Here is a 24,012-nt window from a genome sequence, read left to right as displayed (position 1 = left end):
GCACAGCTGTGTGATTTACAGGGGCTGCAGAATTTCCCTGCACAGCGGTGATGTGGCATTGCAGCTGCTTTGACATTTAATGTGGACATGTATTTGCTTATCTGATCCTCACTAGTCCAGAGTTTAATTTAGCGGCTCCATCTTGAAGGCTGAGGCTTTCTTTCTTTCCATTATAAGCCTGATTTTGGCTTACCTGCTAAAATCCTCAAGGTGGTCCTTCTCATTTCAAATGTGTCCACGAATTGTATCCAATTTGAAGAAGAAAATATCTAATTAGAAATTTTGAAAAATATATCTAGCATACTGAAGGCAATCATTCCCCACTCATCATTTAAATTGTAAGTGGCATCAATTATACAGGTATAACCAAACACAGATTGTGTATCTATATTATACAGATATCCTGGACCCAGTTCAGTATAGAACAGGGGTCTCAAACTCAAATGACCACGAGGGCCACATGAGGACTAGTACATTGGCCCGAGGGCCGCATTAACTGACACCTCCCCCCCGCCGCCCTTGGCCCGGCCCCCACTCCACCCCTTCCATGAGGCCCCGCCCCTGCCCCGCCTCTTCCCACCTCTTCCCTGCCCCCATTCCAACCCCTTCCCTGAAATCCCCACCCCAACTCTGCCCCCTCCCTGCCCCCAGGGGGCACAGGAGGGGTGTGGCAGGGGCTCAGGGCAGGGAGTTGGGGTGTGGGGTGCAGGAGGGGTGAGGGGTACAGCAGGGGGTCAGGGCAGGGGTGCAAGAGGAGTGCGGGATGCGGCAGGGGGCTCAGGGCAGTGGGTTGGGATGCAGGTGGGGTGCAGGGTGAGGCAGGGGGTTCAGGGCAAGGGTTCGGTTCAGGAGGGGTGCAGGGTACGGCAGGGGGCTCAGGGCAGGGGGTTCGGCTGCAGGAGGGGTTCGGGGGGCAGGATCTGGCCCGGCGCGTACTGGGGGCAGGGCAGGATCCCTGCCTGCCTGTCTGCCCTGCCCCCACGCTGCTCCGGGAACAGGCTGGAACGTGGGGAAGGGGGGGCGGAGGGGCTGTGTGTTTCTGTTGCTTCAGGCACCGCCCTCAGCAGTTCCCATTGGCCGCGGTTCCCCATTCCCGGCCAATTGGAGCTGCTGGGGGCGCTGCCTGAAGCAACAGCAACACACAGCCCCTCTGCCCCCCCTTCTCTTCCCGGAGTGCCACTGGGCAGGGCAGGCAGGCAGGGAGCCTGCCCTGCCCCCGTTGCACGTCCGGCCGGAGCCACTCTAGGTAAACACAGGGGGAGGGCGGGGGGGGGCTGCGAGGAGCTCGCGGGCCGCAGAAAATAACCCCACGGGCCGCATGCGGCCCCCGGGCCGCGTGTTTGAGACCCCTGGTATAGAACTTGCAAGAAAAGAACAAAGGTTAGAACAGGATGAAACATCATGGTTAGTATTGGAAAGACTCTCTCTCTAAAATTTGAAACCAATGATAAAAATGATGTTTGGCGGTTGCTATTGTCAATACTCTATCTGTAAGATGTACAGTACATTGTCTTTTCTCAATTTAAAGATGTGCACAGACTGCAGACTTCTTAAAGCCCTTGTGAAAAAAGATGGAGGGAAGATAGTGGTGGTAAAGTCACTGTATCAATATAGAAATCTTTTCCAAATGTAAGATGTCCACAGCCATAACGTCTTGATTCTGCACCATTCAAGTCAATGAGAGTTTTTTCATTGACTGGAATGGGAGCAAAATCAAGCCCATAGTCTATGGACTACTTAAAGCAATGGCTCTCAACCTTTCCAGACTCCTGTACCCCTTTCAGGAGTCTGATTTATCTTGCCTACCCGCAAGTTTCTCCTCACTTAAAAACTACTTCCTTACAAAATCAGACAAAAATACAAAAGCGTCACAACAAACTATTACTGAAAAATTGCTGACTTTCTCATTTTTACCATATAATTATAAAATAAATTGATTGGAATATGTATACTGTACTTACATTTCAGTATATACAGCAGTATAAACAAGTCATTGTCTGTATGAAATTTTAGTTTCACTGACTTTGCTAGTGCTTTTTATGTAGCCTGTTGTAAAACTAGGCAAATATCTAGATGAGTTGATGTACTCCCTGGAAGACCTCTGCATACCCCAGGGGTACGCGTACCTCTGGTTGGGAACCACTGTCTTAAAGTTCTTAGAAAATCCTTGATCCAAACATAACACTTTTGAGGGGATGACGGGAGCCTGGCATCACTATGGGGGAAGAATCAAAGTTGTTTGGGTGTTCTAAACTGTGGATTTATATACTTTCAAAGGTTTGGGTTTCATTTACTTGTAACCTTAGCTTTCCTGGGTGTCTAATTGTCGTTTTCTTAAAATTGTTTCTCTCTGCCTTAATTTCATATTAAAGTTTTAAATCTGATCATACAAAGTAGCCAGACAATTCTTGTCTAACTGCTAGCTGTGGAGTTCTGGGGCTGGAGGACTATAAAAAACACACAGAAAATGATAAATTCAGAGATCAAAGATGTTTGAGAAATGTTTGCAAGCGAGTGTGGTCAATCATGTAAAATTAAGCTTTCACGTCTGTGATTTAAAACAACTCTCTTAAAAAAGATTATTTGAAAATTAGGTTAATTGAGTCCCACTAGGTAATATCAACTAGACAAAACAAGATGTTCGCCTTTGTCTGATGATACCAAGTCAGACTGTTAAGATCTCTCTTTTCCTGGTGTACCACCTTGTTATTTGGTTAGACTTGAAATATGTCAGCCTTTTGCAACTGTTAATCTTTTTATTTTGACTCCATAAATAAACCTTAAATAAATGATACCTAATAATGGCATATGCCCAGCAGCTGTAACCCATAACCTTTACAAAGTTAAAATTTAAATCTGTACACTCTAAATATTAAGCAGAATTTTTTGTTTTGTTTAACATTTTCTCTCCTCTAACAAGGGGAAATTGGTTTGCTCTGTGTTTCCTCTGGGCCATCAACATTAATACTGATGGGAAGCAAACAGCCATCTCACTTTCCCCATGCCAGGTGTTCACTGATTGTAAAACTGAATAATGGATAATAATACATCCTAGTCTATTTATCAATCCACATATCTTTTTACAATGCAAAAGAGGTCATTTGAGACTCTGTGTAGGTTTTTTCAACTCTATCTATTCATCAACAACAAGCTGTCTGTAAAGGCTGCTGTGTGAAAAAGAGGCCACATTACCTGGAAACAATAATGGAGTGTGACACTGCATGAAATTGTAATTAGGTTTGACCAGGGCCAGTATACAGTTGCTATAATCAGTATCACTCAGAATTAATTTCACACTTATGAAAGGATATGAGGTGAGATTGATTTAATGGTGACCAAAGTTACCCTATTTCTCATAAGCCCAAAACCTTTTGAAAGGGGATGGGGGGGGGGGGGGAGGGGAAGAGAGAAAGAAAATTGAGAGATGATCATCATATTATTAGCACCATGGCGAGCACCCTGATCCCCTTAAAGTAACAATGTGTTGCCATTTTAATGAGCTCTAAGGGAATAATAACATGGTGATTATCTTCTGAACTCCTAGACCTTTGTATTGCTCTTTAGGTTTCTAAAGGTAAAACTAAAACAGTAAAAATGTAATTCCACTCTTTCATAAATTTCACATTTAAAAAAAGAGATGTATGCAGAGAGCAGCATTTTAATCTTTACAGGGCAGAGGTGTAACAAACAATGAAGTTGGGAGTATACCTTATTTAGAAAGCACTTGATAGGCAGTCAGTCCAGATGCACATCTTATTTTGCTGTCTTTTCAAATGAGTAAACAGGATTTTTCCAAGAAAAATTAAGGGGCAGGAGAGAGACTAGTTCTCCAATTGCATCTTGATTGCTGTGCACAACTCATGAGTCCATTTACCTTCCAGTCAAGTAATAACAACTCCCCCCTTCAGCAATGGAAAACCACTTGACCAATGGTATTTTAGAGTAAATGCAATGTAATTTTCTTTTTAGATTTATAATTCAGAAAAAGAAAAAGCTTGTGAGGGGTGAAGGATGGGGCAATAAGAATGTAGTGCATTTTGGTCTTAAGGCTATGGAATCATTATACCAATGTTATATTCCACATATCTATTTTCTTGCATTCTTCCTCTTTTTCAATCTCACTGCCAAGTGACTGCTAATAAATAGACTTAACACATACCATCTGTTGTTATACTCTGGCCCTCTCCACGGTGCCCTCTTGTTTACTACAGCATTACATTTAATCAGTTTTCATTTGCCTCTGACATTTAAAAACCACAGAGACCCAGGTGAACCAGACCATTTCAAATCACTGCTAAGCTGCATAAAACACCTCCTCATACATATGTTACTACATGTTCTTCTCTTTCAATTTTAGGAGCCAATTAGTCTTGGGCTACATCCTAGTTCTGTTTGTTTGAGGAAGGGAGGTTGTTATTAATGTACCTTACTGGAAGGGCGGATGTGGAGATGGGGGTCAAGCCCTATATGGTTTAAAACATTAGATTTGGTAAGTGAGGATTAATAGATTAGATAATTAGAGTTTGCCCCCTTAATCCCCTTTCCACTTTTATTAGGTTTCCTCCTTGCTCAGCCGCAATCTAATCAGGAGCCAAATGCCGCTCTCATTGGAGTCTATGAAAAAATGCCATTGATTTCAATGGGAGCAGGATAGGGGCTATGGAGCTAAACACTTCTATTTGCAGATCAAAATAGTCTCATCTTCACTTCTTTACCCCTTAAATGGGAGCAGGAGCTCTTCAGAAATCAGTTTACTAATGTTCTTAAATTCAACTCAGGCAATATGCAGGGTGCATGGGGATTTAACATAACATTACTTTTAAATACCACAAAGGAGCTGTAGTGAGTGAGTACACACACATCAACTTCATGATGAAGAAATAAAAATATTTTAGAAATGTAGCTGACTACTAGGTGAAATAAAACCACATTCCTGCCTGAACGTGATTCAATACTGGGAAATTTTAGTCCAGGGTATATCTACACAGCAAAAAAAGATCCACCGCAGTGAGTCTCAGAGCCTGGGTCAACTGACTCAGGCTCATGCTGCAGGGCTAAAAAATAGCAGTGTAGATGTCTGGCCTCACGCTGAAGCCCAGGCTCTGAAACCTACGAAAGGGGGAGGGTCTTAGACTGCAATTTTCAGCCCCTCAGCGCAAGTCCTGTGAGCCCGAATCAGTTGACGTGGGCTGATACTTGCTGAAACTTTCTTTTTTGCTGCTGTGTAGACGTACCCTACTCACTACTGTCATTATAATTACATCACTTGTATAGTTTTAGACCATTTCAACAATGGCTATTGTGTGCTTGTAAACTAGTGGAGTTCCCACTCTACTCTGCAAATAATTTACACACATTGGCTAATATTTTCAGATCTGAGTGCCTAAAGTTTGGCTCCTAAATCCACACATTTGTTACATAAATGAGGGTGGTCTGATTTTTCAGAAGTTCTGAGAATGCACAGATCCCACTGAAGTGGATGGGAGTTGCAGGTGGTCAGTATTTTTGAAAATCAGGGCACTTGTACACAGTGACAAGATATGGATTCATTTCTTCACCTCTAGAATAAGAGCAGGATTTGGGGTGGGAGGTGAATGCAGATCTCGGCACTTAACTAAAAGTGGCTGATTTTCAAAAGGTATGGATGGGCTTTAGAGTAGGTAGAGGATGCAGCCACATAACCCTATGGAACCTAGGGGTCCCTGGTTAAGGAAGCTCTAGTTCCATGGAGGGTCCCTCCCTCACACCCTGCTCTTACTCAGCAAAATCCCTCTCCCCACCTTTAGATGGGAATATGGTGTGGAGAATGGTTGCTTCTTGCCTCCAACTCCTCCCACTCACAACTCTGCTTCCCATAGTTTCATGGAGCACTGACCCTATGGAGCTCTAGCTGAGGGACTTCAGTGAGGTCCCCAGGAATGAGAGAGGATGTCATGGAACTGCAGCTGCCCCCAGCAGGATGCATCCTATACTTTTAGGAGTGGAGAGGATGATTGGGCCCCATGTTATTTAATTACTAAACTGTAACAGCTCTTTTGTAGGATTTAGGCACCTTTTAGATAAATAGTTGTTTTAGATAGCCAGAGCATAACAGTTCAGAAGGGGCAATGACACATGCATTTTACATAAGTTGTAAGTTAATACTTGCAGTTTTAAAATTAAATTGATATTTAAAAACCTTGTTATCAAGATATGCCAGTAAATATTGGTGTAGACTGAAATATCTTAATGTTATTCTTGTTGCTCCCAACCTTTGCAGCCTGAACATTTTGCAAGCACTCACAGTGCATTCTGTGCTAGAGAGTGACATAATTCTAAACCTGCTTTCCTGCATATTTCTCCTGTCTATTTAATTTGTATTGAATTTTTTATGATAATATGAAACTAAAAGGAATCATGAATTTTATTAACATATGATGTATTTTACTGATGAATGCAGAACTCAAAGACCAAAATATAGCACAGGCCTTTTAAAATGTACGCAATGCCCCTAAAGTTGTATTAATTTGCAAAAGTTTCCAACATGCTAAGGGTGATGAATATAAATACAATACGCAGCACACAAAAAATAAAGTATCAGGAGAAAAATATAAAACAACCACCAAAATAAACATGCTTGATAGCCAAAATAACAATTAACTTATTATTGTTTAACTTTTATATGTTAGTAGTAGCCAGAGAATGCCCCATCAGGACCATGGCCCCATTATATTAGATGGAGACAAAATATTTAGAACTGACAGGCTTTAAGACTCCAGTTCTGCAACAGGCACCTCATCCCTACACCCATGCTAAGCCCCATTGATGTCATTGGGACTTCATTGTCTCCAATGGGATTATTCATTTGCATAAAGTTAAGCATGTATATAAATATTTGGAAGATCTGGACGTAAAGACTTGGACAGGGGAGAGCTATATTTATAGTTACAAGGGGCCAGATGTGCCTATAAATAGAGATAGGCACTTTTGAAAATCCCACTGTGTGCATATCTGCACCATTAGGTGCCTAATAACTTTAAAAAATTGGCCCAGAGACAGGTCTCCTTCAAGGCCCAACCCTCCACATTTTCTTTAGGGTGAGATTCATCACCACACATCCTCCCTTCCACCTGAAGTAATCAGGCATTGTGTGGGCTCTCCGCAGGGGCTGTAGAATATAGAGGATTTCAGCCATTACTTTTCTTTGCTGAAAATTGTATCTTCCTAATGCTTTCAGAAAACAAAAGCTCCCTCTTTGTAATACATTCTTGCTCTACAATTTGAATCCATTATTATGCTAATAGAGCTATGCATATTAAAATATTTAAAATTTCGTTGTTGTAATATTCAAAAACTGTGCCTCAGTTAAATTTTTAAGTTTTCTTTTTAAAAAAGATACCAAAAGTCCACATTGAGAACTAAAACCCTTTAAAACATCATTATAAATGAAGACATTTTGAGTTATAACAGCTCAACAAAAATATATATATATAAAAAAAAACAGGAAAAGTCAAATTTATATTTCACTTCCTATGAAATTGGCAGTCTGGATTTAATTAAAAAAAAAAAAAATTCTTTAAAAGGAACCACCACCCTCTTTCCTCCTTAACTGGGCCTAACTTTAAAACCATAGAAAATCTTCACAATTTAATCATCAGTCTCAAAATACACCCATACTTTAAAAGAAGGAAAAGAAATCCTGTCAGGATCTGTTCCTCTCCTCACAGCTGGAGTCAGATAAGGGGAGGTTACACCAGGTCTGGAGACTTTTTACCTTTACAAATATTTCTGTATGAAGGGACTGGATAACTCAGGGACTTGGTAATAGGATGCTGAACCTTTTGCCTCTAGGTCACCAGTCTGTTTTTTAATAACTGATCATTGTTGATTGTTGGCTAGTGGTCTGTATGAAAGGGGTATGTGGTCTCAGTTCAGTTTCAAGTGAACAAATGACCCTTCCACAGAAACCTAACCTCCATCCCTGGCACCTCTCTTACTAATCTCAGCAGAGCACCGAGGGAGCAGTGAGACATGAAGACTGAACTCTTCTCTTGGCCCAGAAAGGTGGTCTTGCCAAACAGGACTGAGGCACATTGGCTGCATAGTGTGGGGGACACTTGGTGCTTTTGCTACATGTGCTGGACCTTGAGAAATCTGGCAATTTCATGAGCAGCAAATTTACTATAAATAAAATAAGTTCTTCTGTGAAAGCTATTCTGATAATAATATAATAAAGCAGAATTTTTCTGAGGAAGTCTTGTTAGATTTCCTTCATATAAACTGGAAAGCTTTGACTGAACCAAACAGGTACAGTATATGTTTAAAGTGCCAAAACCTTTTGGTGATTTGCCTTCAATTCTCTGATGATTTTTTCACATATATACTTATTTCTGCAGATACCTTACCCTGCTTCCACTAATGATTAGAGGCCCAATTCTGCCACAGATTAAATAGGACAACTCATGAGTAAAGCACCAGTTATGAAAGGAGATGCATGCAGGCAGATCCCTCTATCACCCAGAGCCTGATTAGAATCAGTGGGGCTCCATGCAGGCACAGGTGTCTACCTGCCTCTCTCTGTAGCATCAGGGCCTAAAGTACTGAACATAACTAAGGGTGGGAGAATTACACCCGAAACAGACATGGGGAAAAAAAAGGCAGCTGGAAATAGATTTTGTCTGAGAATTATTGGATCAGCTGCTTTTGTATTTCAGTATTTTCACTTGAAAGTTCCAGGAGTAATGTTAAAATTACTTGTAAATAGCAAGAAAAGGAGGATCCATAATGCACTCATGTCTTCTCTGATGCCTAAGTGATTATAAATATAACAAAACTGCTCTTTTAAAATTCAGAAAGTGCATTCTGGAGTGTTTTAAAGACACCATCTGAGACCTGAAGCAAACCACAAAGACATTTAGAAGGAGCAAAACATGATTTTTTAAATTGCAATTTACAAGAGTGCAGCTGAAAGATGGTCTGCAATATTAAATGAACAGTATATACCATTGTTGGCTGTAAACAGAGTGCTTCTTCTAACTCCAACTAAAGCTCCAATTCATTTCTAATTATGGTGTCTCTTGGAAGAGCCTTTCACATTTCTGTATCTCTTAGAGATACACACATTTCTGGTAATTAAACACAAAACAAAAACAGTAGCTTATCTTGTATTTGGACAGTGTTTTTCTACCAAGAAAGTGGAATTATTATATTTCAGTCATTATTTATACTGGAGGTAGGCAAAATGACATACATTTTAATTCCAGGAGAGGATACAGTGAGCATGTTCTAATTACATTACAAACCCTGCATTTAAAGTCCTTCGATAAGAAAAAATTGTTGTATTATTCACCTTCATGATGAATCAGTTATACAAGAAAAATCAGCCATAGGAAATGCCAAAATGTTTTTTTCCTGCTGAAATACAAGTGATGCATATTTGTGCAGATTTTTTTCCCCCCTCAGAAGAAAAGTTGGATTCCCATTCCATTTTAGGGCAAAATCCCAAGCTGCCTACTCATGGCTTGTTTATGCATGGGCCTTATATGCACACACACTCCCACCCGCCACGGTGGAGGTAGAGCACTACAAAGTCAGGCATAATAGCAGTCCCTGCATTCAGGAGAGCTGAGGTGCGGAAGGGCAGGGAGAAAGCAGAACACAGCTTGTAGCGCAGGACTGGTGCAGCATCCAAAAGTGGCCTGAGGAGGGGAGCTTGCAGCTGTTCCCTCTGGAGCACAGTAGAAGGTGCTCTTTGCATTTATTATTTTCATACAATCACATTTTTTTCTCTCTTTTTATTCACATTAAAGTATTTAAGTTATAACAATCAACCATTACTAAAAAAGGAGAAAGAAAACAGAAGACAATAACTACCTACTGCATGTCTAATTCTATGGACACGGTGATCAGTCTTTGGAGCTGATTGGCTTAACTTCCCAGTGACTTTATGGTATCAAGCCCTTTGTAACAGCTGTGTTATAACGGCATTATGCCCACACACAAGTCAGCATACCAGGCTCACTAGGTCATTCATACTATGCAAGGGCGGCTCAATATGCTCAGCCAATATAATACAGGACTTCCTGTCAAACCTTGGCAGGAAATCCTTGGTCTATTATAGAATGCTATATTGATGTCTAGTATCTCTTGATCACAACTCTTAATTCTTAGGCACCAAGAGATTCAACAAACAGGAAAGAAAAGTAAAATATGCAGTCCAGCTGATGAAATGTGGCTGAATTTTATGGTTTTTAGGGTGACAGTGACTTTCCATCTCCTGACATCTGTATATGTAAAACGTGTGATGATGTGCTAGTGTACTGTAGTCCTTTGCATTTAACTTCCTCATCTTAAAAAAAAAAGAAAAAAAGAAAAAAAAAAGAAATAAGGTACCTGTGATTGACTACACATTCAGATCAACTCATCATCACTTGTACATGCATGTATTTGAATGTGCAATAGGCAACAAATGATCTCACATTTGGAAATGTTATTTATATAAGTTCACTGAGTCCACCATACATCTGAATTTTCTCACATGCAGAGCATATGTGATCTCACAGTCAAATTGTATCACACATGCCAAGTTAGAACATTTATAATGAAGAAAATGGAGTGTGGGTAAATAGAACAGGGGGGCCTTCTTTTTAATAGCCAAAGCTGTGAATCTGAAGGCCCCGAAATAAACCCTCCAACAGAGATCTGTTATGCTGACTACCCTTACACAGAGCAGTACAGGCCCAGGCCTAAGCAAGACTGAACAACACAGTTCTCTGCCAAACTCGGTCAAGGGTAATGGCCAGAGGAGGGGGGAGGAAAAACAAAGAACAATGCTAAAGGCTACAACAGAAACTGCTTTAGCAATATAATAACCGCAAGTTTATGAAATACATTAAGAAATTGCTTTTGCAAAGAGCTGATCACTCTTGCAGTTGCAGCTATCTGCAAAATTAGCCAATCATAGATCTTCTTTAGGCATCCCATTGTTGCCTGCCCAAAACTGGGCCCCGAGATATGGCAAACAGGGGTCCGTGGCCCGGTGTGCTTGGCACCAATAAAGACACCGAGGGGAGAAAGCAAGCCAAGTTTATTTCAGAGCTCTGAAATGGCACTAGGAGACCAGTATGTCTCAAATCCAGTGCAACACATACAAACAACTTTTACCTTTTATACTCCAAGCTGTTTCTGTGTAAGCCTTTGTCTGTTACTCCCTCTTACCCCTCCCACCCCTCCCTTCTCTAGCAGTTACAATTAGAAAAATTCCCATTCGTCTGCTTATCTTTTGGCCTTGCAAGGCCTGTTTACAGCAGTCTGAGCAAAACAGCAGCTGTATGCTAGAGAAAAGCTGACCCTTACATTTCTGCTTCAACATGTAAGCAGTTAGCATAGAAGTAGGTGAGAGTTCACAAAATGGAGTTTTGTGGCTCACAGACCCAGAGCAGAAGAGCTTCATCGGCTCTTTTGGCCTTTCACTCCCCTGAGTTACCTGGTAGCTATGCCTAGTGACACCAACACCATGGTAACCCCCTTAACCGTAAAACCCCGGAAAATAACATGTACCTTGCCGAGAAATGTACCCAAAAACTGGTGCCAAGTACCACCCCTGGGGAAAACCACCAAGCGCCCCCGTACCCAAATAAATCACCCAATTCTCGGAAAATAATAAGGAAGGTGCCGGGAAGAGGGGACTGACCCCAACCCCAATTTCTTAACTCATGACGTATTGTTTGTACTTTGCTTGCGGTTTAATGAAATAAAAGCCACCTGCGAGCGGTCCTCGGTGTGTCAGTCTTCGGACTGCACCCCAGTGCACTGGTATGTATGTCAATAAACTGGCCTCAGGCTTGAGTCTGTAAACTAAAATCAATGCGTGGGTGTCTTTGACCACGACAAAGGCATTTTTCCTTCAAGTATTCCTCAAACATTTGAGTTATATAGCAGATAGAGTAAATGACAAATATGTGTAGCCTGGAACAAATGAGTGTGGAGTGTTCAGAGTGGTCTTTAGAAACATGTTAACTACCTTGAGTTAACTGACAAATAACTCCAGGTAAAACCTTTAGGTGAATTCATGTTAGGATTTTTTTAAACCACCATGTTAGTTAACACTCAGTAACTAATATGTGATAAAATCCAAGTGTTTAGTTTTCACATATGTGAGCAGGATGACTACGGGAAATTCGAGGGCTCGCCTTCATTACCTAACATGTGAAAACTATGAAGTGCCTTGTCCACACTAGGATTTTACCACATAACACATGCCAAACAAACACCTCTTTTCCTAGTGAGGACAAAGTCCTAGTGTAGACACAGCTATAAGATCTTTCAAGAAAGAAAGAGTAGACAAGAGCTGAATTTCTTATATAAAACAAACACAGATCAAAAAAAGTTGATAAAACAATCATATCAGGTCTTCAAACAGGACAAAAACAAAAAAGGGCTCAAACTCCATTTTTCCCTCTTTTGCAGTCTACCTTTAAAATAAATGTTTAAGAGAGTAGAGAAAAACAGAAGGAGGAAGAGAAAGAATTTTGAAAGCTAAATACAGCCTGCATGATGGCTGCTTGGATTTCCTTCAGTTATACCGACTACAGTGGTGATACAGTGTTTGAGTTGCAATAAAACTTATCAGGAAGAAGCAAAAGGCCCAATCCTGTATTCCTTAAGGACTCAGTCAAAACTTCCATTGAAGCTAGGCAGTTTTTCCGGAGTAACAACCACAGACAAAAATTTTTTAAAAGCGCCTGAGTGACTAGGATCCTAACTCCCAACTCACTGGTATTTAGGCTCCTAAGTCACTTAAATGCTTTTAAAAAATTACTCAATAGGATCAGTTTCCAAGTTTTTCACAGCGGTATTTTTCTGCCCTTTTAATAACTTCTCAAAAGACAGATTGCTTAAGAGGGAGTTTTATACACTTTGGCCCAATCCTACAATGTGGCTAATGTTTCCAGCAAGGTGTTTAGCAATCCCTAGTCCCACTGATTATAATTGGATGCACTCAGTCCCCTTTGTTGGATTGGGCTCCCTTCAGCAACAACTACAAATAAACAATTTATGAGGACTTTATTATAAACATTTTGTAAAACTAAAAACCTTTTTTCAGGGAAGACTATGCAACTTTCACTTTCAGGAAGCTTATTGGGTGACAGAAAATCCACTGCATATTCTAAAGCACTGAAACATGAACATGTTTATAATAGTTCTTTACTGCACTATATTTTCTACTAAATAATCTGGTTCCATGAAAGGTACCTTTTAATATGGTAGCACTTATTCCCCACTATGCTTCTAGCATGAACAATTGTGATCCAACACCATCAATACCTGCCACCTGTATAGACTACATAATGAATATTTTAGAAGCAAAAATTTACTTAGGAGTTAAAACCTTGGATAGTAAATATTCATTAGGCACTTAAATTATTGTTTTAAAACAGCTTTTGTGATGTGGAGGGCATGTTTTTTTGTCAGCTGCTCAATATTTATTTTAAACGTATTAAACCACCTCAGAAATATTCATTGCACGAAAAGCTTTTTATGTTTGAGTGGATTAAATTTACAAGCCCAAATTAATGCTATAAATTACATTTACATAATTCATTCTCCACAAAGCAGAGTTTGTTTTGCATGTGTAGTTGCTAATATATGCATTGAAGAAGAAAACACAGCACAGTATTGTTGCCCACACTGCTAATTTGGCCTAAGCAGAGTTTATGAACCATTTCCGCACCCCTCTGATTGTAGGATCATTTTTTCAGTAGCTATATTTCACAATTAAGCATCAGGTACATGTGTTCTCAAACAACAAGGACCTTGCTAAGTAAACTCAAGCAGCTCTCTCTCTGGCTCTTAGTAACATAATAATGCTTAAAAAGCAATTATTAGTATTTTGCTTATTACTGTAAACAAGAAAAGGCAACTGGGGAGAAGTGGAGTAATTGAACAGAAGGTTAGACACTAATGTCTTTCCTTGTTGATTTGAAACATCCACAAGAAAAAACAAGCTGAGCTCAAATTCTTGTTAGCATTAAACATTTTTTTTTTAAGTTGAGATTTTCAAAGCCTACTAGGGGATGTAGCCACACAACTCCACTGAAATTAATGGGAGCTGTGTGGCTAAATCCAAGTCAGCTTTGGAAATATCCACCAAAAGTCCCATAGTAACTCCCAGTGGCTGAAAACCAAGTTGATGTGGTACGTGTGATCAAGTACATGTGATGTGGTAAGGCTGGTAAATTGTTCTGCAAAATTCAATGAAACAATTCTATTCACACATTTTCTGGTCTAGAAAGCATGACCTATGAGGAAAAATTGAAGAAAAAATGTGTTTGTTTAGTCTGGAGAAAAGAAGACTGAGTGGGGACATTATAACAATTTTCAAGTACATAAAAGGTGGTTACAAGAAGAAGGGTGAAAAATTGTTCTGATTAACCACTGAGGATAGGACAAGAAACAATGGGCTTAAATTGCAGCAAGGGAGGTTTAAGTTGGACATTAGGAAAAAACTTCCTAACTGTCAAGAGTAGTGAAGCACTGGAACAAATTGCCTAGGAAGATTGTTGAATCTCCGTCATTGGAGGCTTTTAAGAACAGGTTAGACAAACACCTAGGAATAGTCTAGTTATTACTTAGTCCTGCCTTGAGTGCAGGGGACTGGACTAGATGGCCTATTGAGGTTCCATTCCAGTCCTACACTTCTATGATTCTATGACAACAATCTAGGGCCACTAGTCCTCCAATGCTTTCCCACAATCCCCCAGAACCCCTCTTTCCTCTGGTCTTTTCTTGCCATCTTGTCTAATCACTATTTTCAGACCAGAAGCCACCTACCATAGCAAACAGACCTGCTCAGAATTCTTCCCACCTGAGGCACACACAGCTTCTGGTAGCAGGAATTGCACACACTGCTGGCACAGACTATTGCATTTTGAAAATAGCTTCCAAGCTGACATCATCTCAGTGTGCTGTCAGCTAGACAGAGGCTGGTACTCAGGCAGGTACTGGTGGATTTCTGGTGAGAGGACAGCAAGACCCACAATATTGAAAGCAAGAACCAAAATGCAGTTTTACTATTAAATTTCTAAGAAGTTACGGGATAACAGTTTAGGGAGAAAATCAAAGGCATTAAGATGCAGTACAGAATAGCCAAGGACCATAGCTCCCAGGCCAGCAATTCCATGATAATGTGCCCATATTATGATGAGATGGATTGTATCATTAGCAACACCCCAACCATGGACCCCCATTTTAGACTGGGCTGTTTAAAGGCACCAGGCAGATCAGTGGATTAGGTGGACAGGGGGAGCATACAGAGCCAGAGGATGGCGAATTGGAGCAGTTGGAGCTAGGCTCAGAGTCCAAAGACCTATTCACAGAGAAGTCCAAAGTGGCGGGAAGACTTGAGATGGATGTGGCAGAAGGTCTGGCAACATAGCCTGTTAAGATGTTTGCTGCCATTCTGGGTTAATTACAATGAGGGAGGGAATGGGGGGAGACGGTTCACCTGCTAAGGGCCATTCTCTATTACTGTTAGGAGAGAGATTACAAAATGGAGTGTGGCTTTTTGCTATAACCAATACAGTGATATCTGCAGAGAGCCTGGAATCACAGCTATGAGAGGTCTGAACTGTTCTGTTAACCTCAGTTAGGCATTAACACAGACACCCAATAATGATAATATAGATATCAACTGTATGACTATGTTACTACTGAGCAATCATGTAAAAAGAGAGACAGGATCACTGATCTGCCCAATCTACTTACTATACCTGACATTTAATTTTAGGATCATAGGATGGCGCTTGGGCAAGTATCACTTTTTTTTATTTCTTCTCAATATGACCTATGGAAGCAAAAGGCCAAAGGGGAGCTGAGCCCAGAGGGGTACCTGAGACCCACTAAAGAAGCCAACACTGCAGAGCTCATTGGGGCATCCAAGCCCTCTTCCAGTGAGCCACTCCACCCAGTGGTGTGCTCTGGTAATGAGTGTCGGGACCAGCTACTCCTCTTTCTCCTGGAAGCTGCCTGCAGCCTCCAGAAGACAGCACTGCATTGGTTACACTCAGTTCCCATTTTCGGGCTTCCCTTTGCAAAGATGAAAGCTAGAAACATTTATAGTAAATGGAAGTTTAGATTTTCATATCACATGGGCAGAACCCTATGCCTTTATCTGGGCCTGCCCAAGGGTGTAACCACACCTCACAGATGGAAAGCCAAGCGTACAGGAGCCCAGATGAGTCCATGTGATCGTATTTTGAATATCTGCACAATCTACTGTGAGCGACATCTCACTTGGTATCTCAGGTGGGCATAGCTTGGCTTGAGGGACGAGCATTACTACCATTTTGCCCTCTCAATTTGAGCCCCTCTGCTTGGCTAGTTTGTTTCATCAACTTGTTGTGTCATGTCTTTTAGAGCAGTGTTTTTCAACCACTGTTCCGCGGCACACTAGTGTGCCGCGAGATGTTGCCTGGTGTGCCGTGGGAAAAAAATATTAAACCATGCTTGAATGTCGGAACTGGTTACTAAAATTTTTGAATCCCACCACTGATGTTAAGGACTATAAATAGCTCAGAATATCAGCTTTGTGTTCAGCCAAACAGGCCCAGGTTGCGCACTGAATAAAGTATTTTATAATTTTTCATATTTCTGTTTACTTACTATTTCATAATAAAGTAATTATAAAATACTTTCTTTGTGTTTATTTGATTCCTATTCAAGAGAATTACTTTATATATAGTCAATATAGGCACAGAGTTAAATTTTTTAACATTTTCTAATGGTGGTGTGCCTCGTGATTTTTTTTCATGAAACAAGTGTGCCTTTGCCCAAAAAAAGGTTGAAAAACACTGTTTTAGAGTATAAGCTCTTTGTCACATGGACTGTCAGTTACCATATGTTGGGACAGTTGTAATTTTCCATTGTCCTTGGTACCATATTTAATCATTCTTTGGTCTCAATACTTCATGGATATTAACCCAGATCTATTTATTTCCTATCGATAGTGGTTCCTAGCTCATGGTCTCCCTCTTTGGGGATGCTGTCACTGCAGACTTAACTTGGGCTTCTACTCAGGTGTTGCCCCTAACTTCCCTCTCATTCACACACAAAACCCTCTCATCAGAGCATAAACCCAAGCTATCTGGCTCATCTGGGGTCATGAGCTAAAAGCTGGTAGCCTGTCCACTTTCCAATGAAGAGGCAGGCTAAACCACTTCAATGCTGATAGTCCTCCCATGCCTTCCGGTAATTAATTCCTACTGGGTGTCCAGAAAGACAGACAAGCTCTCCCACAATTTACTGGGAAAGAATCCTGAAGTGGTTCAGCTTACTGCAGCACAAAGAGCTGTGGGATGTGCCCTGAGTTGTCCTGGAGAGAGACACAGGAGAGAACACAGTAACTCAGATATGGCTTTTTCACTGTGGCTGCTCACACCCAGGCTAGGCTAATCCAGCTGCTCAGACCCCAGTGCCAATCACTAGTATTAACTGCAGTGAAAACATACAATTTGAAATGAATGTCTGGAGTTCCTAAGATTAAATCCTCTGAAGGCTTAGGAACTTCCTTATCACTTTTGGTATGTTCAGGAGCAGTGAGTTATCTGTTCCATTTACATAGTTAGGAATTGTTTACATTTAGAACTTTAACAGAATAGTTATTTCAGAATAAGAGTGTCCACACGGGGGCTAACATGGAAATAATTATTCCAGAATAGCTATTTTGCTACATTTCCAAGTGTAGACAAGTTCTTAGTGAGACCATTAGGAAGTAGCTTGAAACCACCATTGCAGCCAGAGATTACTTTTTAATCCCCTTCCTGCTTCTCCATGTGGGCACCAATGATACTGCCAAGAATGACCTTCAGCGGATCACTGCAGACTACGTGGCTCTGGGAAGAAGGATAAAGGAGTTTGAGGCGCAAGTCATGTTCTCGTCCATCCTCCCCGTAGAAGGAAAAGGCCCGGGTAGAGACTGTTGAATTGTGGAAGTCAATGAATGGCTATGCAGGTGGTGTCAGAGAGAAGGCTTTGGATTCTTTGACCATGGGATATTGTTCCAAGAAGGAGGAGTGCTAGGCAGAGACGGGCTCCACCTAACGAAGAGAGGGAAGAGCATCTTCGCAAGCAGGCTGGCTAACCTAGTGAGGAGGGCTTTAAACTAGGTTCACCGGGGAGACCAAAGCCCTGAGGTAAGTGGGGAAGTGGGATACCAGGAGGAAGCATGAGCAGGAGAGCACAAGAGGGGAGGACTCCTGCCTCATAGTGAGAAAGCAGGACAATCAGCGAGTTATCTTAAGTACCTATACACAAATACAAGAAGCCTGGGAAACAAGCAGGGAGAACTGGAAGTCCTGGCACAGTCAAGGAATTATGATGTGATTGGAATAACAGAGACTTGGTGGGATAACTCACATGACTGGAGTACTGTCATGGATAGATATAAACTGTTCAGGAAAGACAGGCAGGGCAGAAAAGGTGGGGGAGTTGCATTGTATGTAAGAGAGCAGTATGACTGCTCAGAGCTCCAGTATGAAACTGCAGAAAAACCTGAGTCTCTGGATTAAGTTTAGAAGTGTGAGCAACAAGGGTGATGTCATGGTGGGAGTCTGCTATAGACCAGCAGACCAGGGGGATGAGGTGGACCAGGCTTTCTTCTGGCAACTAACAGAAGTTACTGGATCACAGGCACTGGAATGGGTTACCTAGGGAGGTGGTGGAATCTCCTTCCTTAGAGGTTTTTAAGGTCAGGCTTGACAAAGGCCTGGCTGGGATGATTTAGTTGGGGATTGGTCCTACTTTGAGCAGGGGGTTGGACTAGATGACCTCCTGAGGTCCCGTCCAACCCTGATATTCTATGATTCTAATCATAATAATTAAAATCTCTGGATACAACATGATACTCAAATACACTTATGTTGCCGTGATACTTTGGGTCAAGTTAGCAGTTGCATACATGTATTTAAGAACTTAATTTGGCCATTCCTGTATAATTCACAGGGAAAAAAGCAGCATTTAAGTAAAGTTACTGAAAGTGACCAAAGACAGACAATTCACAATTAAGCTCCCCCGTAACTTATGTTGCTAGCAGTACACTTAACTCAGCAATAACACATTTCACAGCTCTTTAATAGTGTGTGTTAGCAGTGGCGGATTAGTCACTGGGCAACAAGACCCGTGCTCAGGGGCCCCGGCCAATTGGGGGGCCCTCAGAAAAATGGATGCCCCCGCACAATGACCCACTCTGCCCACCTGGCACTCCTGCAGGCAGAAGGGGCAGGGAGGGGCCCCCACTTGTTCTGGCCCAGGGTCCCACAAACCCCTAATCCACCTCTCTGTGTTTCTTACCTTAGTATTATTAACACTTTTGTGTGTTATTATAGTAGGGTGTTTCATGGATGGTAGCACTGTGCTTATTTTGAAACACTTGGTTTATCACTCATTTCTAGATAAACAGGAATGGATTTCAATTTAAGAGCCTGCCCCTGCTCCCATAGAAGTCAAAGTCAAAACTCAAATTGACTTTAATAGGACTAAGATCGAGTCCTTAAACTGTAAGGTCCATATCATGAAGAGTTCATGACAAATTCTGGGTGGGAGGAGGATAGGAGTATTTACAGATAAACAAAATGTATATTTTGAACAAACCCAGAGCAAACATTTTGAAACACTGCATTTCTTATGAGTCAAAATCTGATAAGCTCAGAACATGTATTGCTTTCCCATTGTACAAAGTGCTTCTCCTGAGAATGTTCCTCATCAAAAAGTTCCCTGAGGCCTGGTCTACACTGGGGAGGGGGGGATTGATCTAAGTTATGCAACTTCAGCTACGTGAATAATGTAGCTGAAGTCGACGTACTTAGACCTACTCACCGCGGTGTCTTCACTGCGGTGAGTCAACTGCTGCCGCTCCCCCGTTGACTCCACCTGCGCCTCTCGCGGTGGTGGTGTACAGGAGTCGACGGGAGAGCGCTCTCCCGTTGACGATTTATCGCGTCTAGACTAGATGCAATAAATCGACCCTTGCTGGATCGATCGCTGCCTGCCAATCCGGCGGGTTTGTTAAAAGGAGTTGCCTTGTGTACCTTGATTGCTTCAGAACATTTTAGTGTCACTTGAACCAAACTGCTCCTGCTGTTTTATGTATGAACACATAATGAATGAACCATGAGCCTTACGTTTCTCATGTTACAAAATCAACCAAGTCTATTATCTCTGTCACATTTGGCACCTGCGGCTGCTTAGAGCTGTATATGGAGGAGCAGGAAACTGTGTGGGCCTCCATACAGGGGAGCCTCCAGAAAACAGTTGGATCTTTGTTTCTTAAACCCTTTGGGGGCAAAATGTAGTCTTTCTGGAGAAGCACATCAATATAAAATGCAAGTAGATTTAAGAGAAATTCATCAGGAAAATCCAAGTTCAACATACGAACTTCTGAAAATTCTCTCCTAAAAAGTTTCAACTACATGAGTTCTGAAAAGGTTTATTTTGGTGCCGGGAAAACTGTTCAGGTGCAAACAGGAGGCTCCTCTCCTCCAGCCAAGACTGTCATGGTTTAGTCTACTGAAACATGATCCAGAAAGTGCAACTTGCATTCAGCAGATGCTTGTGTGACATTTGTATTCTGAATTTGTGTGGTGACATAAAAGGAAGCTTTTCCAATGACTATCCTAGAAGAGCTCTGCATTCTGGGAGTCCTGCCCAAAAGCAGAGGGAGGAAGAGCGTTTGGATTCCCATTCCATTTTGCTGAATTTGTAGTCAACAGATCACCCACAAACGTGAACTTCTCCTGATTTCTCGCTTAAACCTCAGGTGTCTTGCCATGCGAGGACGGCAAACTCATGAGTTATGGTGGAGACTAGCTTTCCATTACAAGTCGAATTTTTTAAAAGTTCTTTTCACTTCAGGGTTTGCATGTGTGCTCTGTGTCCAGAAAAGATTTTTTCCCTTGATTCTCAGGTGATTTCGAGAGCATATTGAAATCTGGGACTCAGGAAAAAAAATGTATGGAAAATTCTTCTAATGGTTTTTTGCCACATTTCATTCCCAAAACAACTTGTATTAGAAACTTGACATGAACTTCATTTGAAAGATCCTAATGAGATCCTTTACCATGATGGGGAAAGGCATAAGAAACTTAGAAAGTTAGAATAATCTTGTAGGTTCTAGAGAACCAGATGATACCAAATGACTGCTGGAGATCTAAGCTTTCATTACAAAAAAACAAAAATGTTGGTCTCTTTTCCTTGCAGAGTTAACTTTAAAACCATCATAAAATTATTTCAAAATGTAAAGAGATTGTCATGGAAGTTTATCATAGAGACTTATCTGGGAAAAAATAAAATCAAAACATCACAGACTGACTCCCTCACCATCTTCGCTAACTCTCCTCTTGTTTGATAACCCTCCAGCAGCAGAGCTCCTATCTTCTCCTTCCCTCTATGGTCCACCAAAGGGAGTTTTCATTCCCCTTTGTACTCCTCCTAGATTTTTTGCATGTGTTTCCAGTGACAGTAGTAGCATTGCCACCAGGAGAAACTGGTGTTGTTGTGTTATGCAGTATTTAATAGTGGCTGTGTTGCACCCAAGAGCTGGCTACATTACGTGGTGGGAGAAGCAATACCCTATACATAATTATTACAACTTTGTAGGGTACTGTGAGGCTTAATTTCTGTGGCAAAGTGCTTTTAGCTCCTTGGATGAAAGATGTTACAGAAATACAAGTATTACTGATCCACCAAAAATTGTGACTCGTGAAAATTAAAATTTAGAAAACATTAATTGTTCTAAAGGAATGAATCTTCTACTTCACAGCACTTATAAAGTAAAAATGATCCCCAGCCCCAATGTTCATTATATGCTGCATTGCCACTTAAAGGAATGATGCTGGAAAATGGAGAGCAACCAGGGAAATGTCTGGCATATAGTTGCCAACCCTCCAGGATTGTCCTGGAATCTCCTGGAATTAAAGATTAATCTTCAATTAAAGATTATGTCATGTGATGAAACCTCCAGGAATATATCCAACCAAAACTGGCAGCCCTACTGGCATATTCACTTAAAAACAGAGCAACAATAATAATATAATATGGGGAAGTAATGTCAAATAAGTAAGTAGATAAAGTCTGTAGGCTAGTCTCAGCAGATATATACTTTGAAAATGATTATCCTGATGTAATAAAAAAAATTAATGGATTCCTTAACAATCTACAGATGCCCCAATCTACAAACACACACACAAAAGGATAACTTAGAAAATGCATTAGATGAGAAGACCATTAATGCACTAAATAATGGGAAAACAGAGGGCCTGGATGGTTTACCAAGAAAATTCTTAGAAGTCTTTAAAGAAACTCAGGGCTCCATTTTGTGTGCAGTACTCCATGTGGCCTCTGAATGTGATAAATTGCCCAAGACATTCTGGAGCATTCTTATGTAAAGCTACAGACGTGTAGCCTTTATCTAGCTTATCAGCAAAGTACTTGTAAAGGTATTGCCAAAAAACTGAAATCTATTATTCAGTAAAACATGAGAATCAGGTTAGCTTGTTAATTTTTTTTTACAATAAACTTATTAACTTTGATAAATGTTAATCAGAATAAATACAACAGGGGCCATTGACTACAGAGAGGTTTTTTTTAATGTCTGATAATGTCCTTGTTCTGCTATAGGAGTTGTCCTGATACCAAAGAGTTTACAATCTAAAAAGACAGAGAGAGAGAAGATTGTATATGCTGGGAGAGACCCAGAGGAGGATTTTTTTAAAAATCTAAAATGTATTTTGGGGGACTATTTTTCTAAGAAAATGCCAGTTTCTCAGGAAGAAGAGAGGGAAAACATAACAGAAGTTTATACTTATCAGCTAGAAGAGAAAGAGATACAGCTAGTTACAAAGCAGCCAAAAAACAAACAAAAATGTGCCATTGCATTTCTGCACGGCAGATCCAGAGGCATCATCACCCCTAACTCTTACAGTGCTTTTCATCAGTAGATCTCAAAATGCTTCACAATCTTTAATGTATTTACCCTCACAATACCCCTGTGAGGTAAGGAAGTGCTAGTCTCCTCATTTTACAATATGGGAACTGGGGCACAGAGAGACTAAGTGACTGGTCCAAGGTCAGACAGGAAGTCTGTGGTGGAGCAGGGAGTTGAACGCAGGCCTCACAGTCTTAGGCTAGGGCCCTAACCACCGGATCATCCTTCCTTTCTTCCTCATGTTAGGGAATAGATGATTCCCTCTTCACTCTACTGTTGAGCTTGTGGTTAGAGTTATGGGCACTTCAACCAGAGGAAGACTGTAGCAAGAAAAATGCTTCATCTCCTTAGAAGACAAGATTAAATGGACTGTTGTAAATATATTAAACTTGATGAAAGGATGGAAGAAAGTGGTGGAAAATAATCAGTGGAAAGGTGGAAACACTTAGGAGGGAGGGGAATGATTTAGTGTGGTCCAGGGGGTAGGACTGGTTATAGGTCTATTAGGCTGAGGAATAGCTTGCTAAGTAACATGGTTGAAGCCCCATTGCTTGAATCATTTAGAATAGACTACAGAAAGCACATGCACAACACTTCATCTGGATGTGGGGGGAAGTGCTGGTCTGTTCCCTCCCGTGGGCCACAAGTCTGAAGACAATCCGCATGCAATGGTGAGCAGGCCCAACCTGAGGGCTGTGTGTCTTACAAGGAACCATAGGCTCTTCCTACCAGATACATCTCCTGTAAGTCGGAGCATTGTCCTTAACTCCCTGTTGTCTTCCCTCACTGGTGGACAAGCAGGACACAGAGAATGAATCCTCTCACTATTCTCCTGGTTGGAAAGTTATACTTGGCTTCCTGGGCCAGGTAAGTGTATCGCCAGAAGCCACAGGACGTCATCAGCTGGCTAAGGGTATGGAACTTCCCACAGCTTGGGTGTGGGTCACAGGCAGGAGATGGCATTGGTATGTGGAGTGAGTGAGAAGGAATGCACTATTATACGAGGGGAAGGAGCTAGGGGATCCCTACAGGTGTTACTTCTCATTGGGGCCACC

This window comes from Emys orbicularis, chromosome 6 (genome assembly GCF_028017835.1).
Source record: "Emys orbicularis isolate rEmyOrb1 chromosome 6, rEmyOrb1.hap1, whole genome shotgun sequence".
NCBI classification, from domain to species: Eukaryota; Metazoa; Chordata; order Testudines; family Emydidae; genus Emys; species Emys orbicularis.
This window is presented reverse-complemented; position numbering follows the sequence as displayed.